Raw genomic sequence first — 7,500 nt, 5'->3', positions numbered from 1 at the left:
TACAGAGAATTAATAGATCCATAGTAAATCCATGGTCACAACTGGTATAAGTACAATCACAGTCAAGAAACAAAGTGTCGTAGTAACATCCTACATTCACAGCCACAGTCCTCAGGTTCAAGTTCTAGCACACAACACCCGTTCACCTTTTTGCTCTCCCTTTTATTCACTACTTTCTCTCCCCTTACGTACATGAGCGATCTCACCCAAAAGCATGGATAAACACATGAGGATCGCTCAGACAGTCCTTCCGCTAGCCAGGTATTCTTCATTCATGCAACTTCATGTAAAACACAATATAATATAAACATACATAATTATACAGTCTGTGACACGTCCCCCCCTTCAAATAAAATTTTGTGTAACAAAATTTATAAATACAATATTGGTAGGGCAGGATCGTGTGCCAGACAACAAAAAATTGTGTACAACTCAAAGTAGAGTAAAATATATTCATTTTAGACTAAGCACTTGTAGTCATAAATTTATAGTGCATACAAAAGACAACAGTATGTAGTGACTATATCACTGATAATTGAAATATGTCAGTGTTTTGAACAAAAACTTTAAAATGTACAAGCATTATATGTAATATTTAATGCATCAATATACATTCACATAGGAGAAAAAAACATTTCTATTACCCAGTAATTGTAGTATAAACAAGATAAATGAGTTTAGTAAATTACCAAACTATAATACATCGTTGAAATTATCAAAGACTTGATTCAACTCATAATTTAAATAACTATATCCTATGTAGTAAAAACAAAGACTTCCTTATCATCAAGGTATGTTATTACCACGCATGAGTAATATACTTTGTTGTCTCCCCTAGTCGACCCATTTCAGTCATATCTAGGTCACAACACAACAACATTGCCTTTCACAGGTATGACTAACACACAATTCATCATTGAGACTTCCGTCTTATTGTTATGCGGAATAATAGTCTCTAACTTTTACTTGATTTACTTTATTCACTGTTAATTAATAGTATAGAATAGGTTTAACATAATACAGTTTTCATTCTTTTGAAATATTACACAGTTTATATTACTGATACAAATTGTTTGATATCCATATTTTACAGTTACAGACTGTATAATATTAATGAACTGTCAATTGACAATTTAATCTTAGCATCCTTGTTTAACTCAATAGCATGAGTAATCGTTCTTGTGTAGTTGACGATGGCCTGTTTGCCATCTCTCCCTCAAATTGTATGTGTATCTTTTAGCTTTGTTACCATAATTATTTCCTAGATTTCGTGTAACTTGTGTTACTTCATTTGTTTTAATATTCTCCTCTGGTTTCTGAACAACGTCAGTTGTTTTCTTACTTTGTGTACCTTCGTTTGGTTCATCAATCAACTTAATATAAATATTATGGCATTGCTTTGGCCTCTCATAATACATCTTGCTTCGGTATCTTTCATTAGAACTTGATACATTATTTCTTAACTTACTGTATTTTTCACATGACTTTCTTTGTACATAATAATTGTTTCTTCTCTGATTTGCCAACCTATGCCAACATTGATTTTGGTAATGACCTGTTTTTTCCGCAGTAAAAACATCTAGATTTTGGCTTCTTATAAACATGGTGACTGTATTCATAGTTTGCTAAATTTCTTTTTCTTTCATTCTGTGCATTAATGACATTAATGACATTCTTATTAACATGTTGACTGTATTCATAGTTTGATAGGTTTCTTTTACTGTCAGTTTGTAATTTATTGACATTGTAGTTTGTAGATATTGTTTCATCTTTCTTAACTTCCTTATGCTTCTTTATTGATTCTAATTCACACATAAATTTCTGGGTTAATTTCTCCATTTCTTTGTTAAATTTATCCTTGAGTTCTAGTATATCTTCTTTATAGTTTGACTCCAATTTTCGAAGTAAATCTTCAATTGGTACGTTCTCTTCATTGTGGCTTATTAAGTTCACTGATTCATTAATCATCATTAGTTTATCATGATTCCTGCCATTCTCCGATGGACTTATTAAATCATCACTGCCATTCACTGATGGGCTTATAAAATCATTTTGACTACCATTCTCTGATGGACTTGTTTCTTGTTGACCGCCATTCTCTGATGGACTTACGATACAACTTTCAATAATATTCTCGTGTACCTGCGTTTGAGTCAATAAAGAGTCAATCTTAAGACATTCTAATGTATCTGTCACCTTTAAATCATTAGTAAGTTCACCCTCTGTTTTATCCTTGGGTTTCAATTCTTCCTGGACTATGTTACTCTGTTCTTCATTCCAAAGGTTGCCAATATTTACTTCTTCAAGTTCTGCTTTAAATTCTGTCTGTTCACTTTCTAATTTTGGTTCATTTGTGTCTTTTATAGCATTCATTTCTAATAGTTCTTGTTCATATGCTAGTTCATGTAGGCCAACTTGTTTTTCCAAAGTTTCAGCCCTATTATCTGCTCTCTGTTTTCTGTTTCTTTTTTTTTTCTTTCCTTTTGGTTGTACAGTCTCCTCTGTTTTATCTACTTCTGAAATGTCTTCTTCTTTATGCATGTCTGTAATAGCTCTTGATCTATTACACACTATTTCTATCATATCATCTAGTTCTCTCAATACATTTCCATGTGCTCGTCGGGGTTGTTCTGGTACTTCGTCCCATGCTTCTTTTGCTTCTTCTATGTCTTTTTCAAGTCGATTGGTTGCCCAGGCTATCTGCTTGTTCATCTTCTTAATGCCTTGCGCCCTCGCTAGTGCTAGATATTCTTCAAAACATGACATTTTGATATATTTTCTATGACATAAAATATAAATTCATTAGTTGACAATAGATAAATGTTAATTAATTTACAATACCCTTTCTTGTATTCTGGCTTTGTTCAGTTGATTTGAGACATCTAGTAATCCAAGAAAAGTTCATAGTACATATATAGTACAAAAATAGTTCACTTTGTTGATTCCAAAAAGTTGAAAAAAATTCAAAATAGTTCTAGTAGCCTGTTACAGAGTAGAAATTTGTCCAGTTTTAGATAAGACATCTTTAGGAACAGTTACAAAAATAAACTTGATCTGCTAAATCCAAACAGTAGAAAAACTTGAACAGCTAATCCATATAGAAAAACTTGAACAGCTAAATCCAAACAGTAGAAAAGAAACACTAAGACTTGATCGGCTAAATCCAAACAGAAAAAACACACAGACGATATTTACTCGACATTGGTGAGACAATATCGAAATAAGGTGATAAAAATTATCACGTTGATGACTTGACTTGAACAAGACGTCTGACTTGACTACAGCAACCCTTCTGACTTGAGTGTAGATAGATGACTTTCAAGAACTTGACGTACTTGGTAAACAGTGGAAGACCACTTCAAAAACGTTGAAAACTGCTTACAATGATAATGTGACAATTCTTGATCACTTGTAGTAACACTGTAACTTCGTTGACGATTTCAGACTTCAATATAATTTACCAATGTAACAACATCACTTCTTCAATTGCTTCTGACAATGTAACAGTAGAATCAGTAACAGTAGCACCACTTCTTCAACCACTTTTGACATCATATGTAACAGTAGACGCTCACTTCTGACACCATATGTAACAACATGTATTCTTCATTGTTGTTATTGTGGGTTCTTCAATATACTCATACGAGCAACAGTAGTTGTGAAACAATAACTTTATTTACACTTTGTACAGAGAATTAATAGATCCATAGTAAATCCATGGTCACAACTGGTATAAGTACAATCACAGTCAAGAAACAAAGTGTCGTAGTAACATCCTACATTCACAGCCACAGTCCTCAGGTTCAAGTTCTAGCACACAACACCCGTTCACCTTTTTGCTCTCCCTTTTATTCACTACTTTCTCTCCCCTTACGTACATGAGCGATCTCACCCAAAAGCATGGATAAACACATGAGGATCGCTCAGACAGTCCTTCCGCTAGCCAGGTATTCTTCATTCATGCAACTTCATGTAAAACACAATATAATATAAACATACATAATTATACAGTCTGTGACAATATATATGTGTGTATGCGTATATATTTGTATGTAAGTATATATATATATATATATATATATATATATATATATATATATATATATATATATATATATATATATATATGTATATATATATATATATATATATATATATATATATATATATATATATATATATATGTGTGTGTGTATATATATATGTATATATATAAATATATATATATATATATGTGTGTGTATGCGTATATATATGGATGTAAGTATATATATATATATATATATATATATATATATATACATATATATATATATATATATATATATATATATATATATATATATATATATATATATATATATATATATATATATATATATATATATATATATATATATATATAATTAGTTGCCATTTAAATCATTGAAATTTTAATATATGTGAAATGTAAATCTATCCGTATCTATAACTTGATTTAGACATTACGGGCTATTTGAAATAACAAACCTTGTGTTTCGACTGTACGGGACGGCCCGTGGAGATATCTAATACATTTGTATCATTTTAGAATCCAGCTCAAGGTATCGCGTGCTTCTCTGCCTCATTGATTTGATTTTGTAGACGAAAACGTTCTAGAACTCTTTAACACGAGATTCCCATCAGAGAGTGCGAAATATATCAACGTAAATCTTATCTGGGATGGACTCTCTGACCCCAGGCGGCCACTGTTAAAACTTAGCAAGATTAGAAATATTACGTTGTACGGCGCGGGGTTACTGTATGGGCTGGCTAGGCAACCACTCAAGGCCCTATTCAGAACAGATTTTTTTTTTTAGTTCCTTGAAAAAATGACATATTGAGCTTTAATATACGAGTTCAAGTCTGTAAGTCGTCCCTGAGTCTTCCCAGCTCTAATGGGTACCTGAATCACGTCAGTGAAACAAACGCGGTTGGGTGTAGCTCTGAGCATTCAATCCCCTTGTATGCTTAGGTTCTTAAAACAGATGAACTCCACTTCATCAGCCCTATGTGTCTTGGACAAGAAACAAGAAAAAGTTGCTAAGTTACTGTATTGGTTTTGACGACAACTTACACAAAGTACAACACTCTAAAAATGGTCCTTTTAACCATTCTTTCCTAACCTATTGTAACCTACCTCGACAATAACATCTTCCATTTCGTATATGTCAAAAGATGTATTCCCAAAATAACGATTTTATATTAGAAAATGGGTTTGGAAAGTGCATTAACACTGCGTTCTGCATTTTTGACCAGAATTGCTTTCAGACATTTCCCTTGGGGTAGGTGCACTTTGAATTCCCGTAAGGGAGTGGGTACTTTTTAATTTCGATATGTGGTACTTATAACAATGGTTGAAGTATATATTTTAAATTTAATATTTTATGGATTTCGTCTAGAACGGGACGGGGGCGGGAGAGGGGGCCTGGGCGGTGCGATGGACGTGCTCCGGGAAAACTACATCCCCTTCCCCCACCACCACCACCCAGAGAGATGCATGCAGTGTTTCTTCCAGACTTTTTTCTCAGGGGGGGGGGGGGGGGCACTTGAAATTTTCGGGGAGGGGAAGGGGGTGAGCGGTAGATTTTCTTCGGGGGGGGGGGGGGCGGACACTGTTAAAAGTTTATATTTATAAATTTCATTTCGTTCGGTGGGGGGGGGGGGGGGGGGGGCTGTAGATTTTCTTCGCCCCCCCTCCCCCGAAGAGATGCCTGGAAGAAACTCTGGGTGCACAAGCCTAGAGTCTAGGTATTTAGACCTACTGCTCTGCACCAAAGTGAGGCGGGCCGTTCAACTTCCGGCTTTTCCTTATGTCGACTAGTCTGCCTACAGCCGGCTACAGCCTCGTTGCTCTGTTTGTCTATCGCTTGCACTTTTCCCGCGAGGTATCGCCTAGAAACTCGAAAATTGAATTCACCGCATGAAAAACCGACCCCCACCACAAGACGAATCGTGTCTTATCCGGCCAGGGCATGCGCATCTGCTAGGGGACAGAACTGTACCCGACATAACTTTTTTTCTCTCGCCAGGAATTGACATTTCTTGATTGGGTTTTGGCCTGTAAATTGTCACGTAGATTCAAATAAATCTTGTTGTCGTATAAGGATTTAAAGATCTAATGTTAAAAACATATTTCTTTGTTTAGAAAATTCAACCCGGTTTTACTTTAAAAATCCCAAAAGAAAATTTAAATATCAAATCATTGGCATTCAAAATTATTGTGAAGTGTTACATTTATTGAAATACAAGGCTTTTATGTGTTTGATATATGCTAGTACGTGTTGTGAAATACAGTTCGAGGACAGTAAAGGATATTAATAATTGATATCTGTTAGGTTTAACTACAACCAAAATTAACCCTAACTGTAATTTATGGTTTGAGAGAGTACAAAAGTATGGTGCCCAGTTCTGTTTTGGTTTTGACGACAACTTACACGCAGTACAACAGTTTAAGAATGGGGCCCTTATCTAATCTTTCTTAACTTATTATAAACCTCCACTAGATCAGATTGACATTTTTGCGTAAATTGTTAGCACTTACACTAAAGAAACAATGAAATAAAAAATGTAAACAAAAGGGAAGCTACTCTAAACCTTCAGTAATGTTCACGCACAATGTCTAGCTGAACACATCTATTTAATACTATCATAGCTTTAGGGAAGGTTTAGTCTTAGCAGGAGGCGGTTGATACGTCTACTCAGCTCTAATTGGTACCTGGAAGCATGGCGGCAAATATCCATTATTTTATAAGCCGAGGTCACATACAAAAGAGCAGACACCTTTAAAATGTGTATACATTGTCGATATGTCTAGATAACATAAAGTAGATCCACACGGGATATTGTTACAGAACTAAGATATATAAGCGAATGGCATGGTCGGATGGTTGAGCTAATGATTGCTAACCTGAAAGTCTCGAGTTCGGTTCCTAGGGTTTGTGTCTTTATGACGACACAGAGTCCGCTCAGCTCTGATGAGTACCTGGCACAAGTTGGGCACACCAATCACACTAACCCCCTGTATATCCAAAGTAATTGAAACAGATAAACTCTACTTCATCTGCCCTATGGGCGCGAACGTGAAAATATGATGATATATTGCTACTTTGTTAAAAAATAAATACTGTGCATTGACAAATAGATTAAGATCAGTGGCGTAGCGAGGTCGGGTGTCACCCGGTTCGGCACTTAATGGTGTCACCCCACAGAGGCGTAGCGACCCTTCCAGTAGACAAACTTTCAATTTTCGATTTGCACTCCCCCCTCAAACTTTCGATTTGCACCCCCTCCCTCAAACTTTCGATTTGCACCCTCCCCCTCAAACTTTCGATTTGCACCCCCCCCCCCTCAAACTTTCGATTTGCACCTCTTAAAAGACCATTTAACACTCGAATTAATCACTTAATTAAGTGGAATTATCATTTATCTCTATATATTTTGCTATTTTTTGCCTTGGTGTCACCCCCCCCCCCCCTAAAT

This window comes from Physella acuta, unplaced genomic scaffold (genome assembly GCF_028476545.2).
Source record: "Physella acuta isolate Inbredline_101_S28 unplaced genomic scaffold, ASM2847654v3 ptg002312l, whole genome shotgun sequence".
Classification (NCBI taxonomy): Eukaryota; Metazoa; Mollusca; class Gastropoda; family Physidae; genus Physella; species Physella acuta.
The sequence above is the reverse complement of the archived record's forward strand: the minus strand, read 5'-3'. Positions refer to the sequence as shown.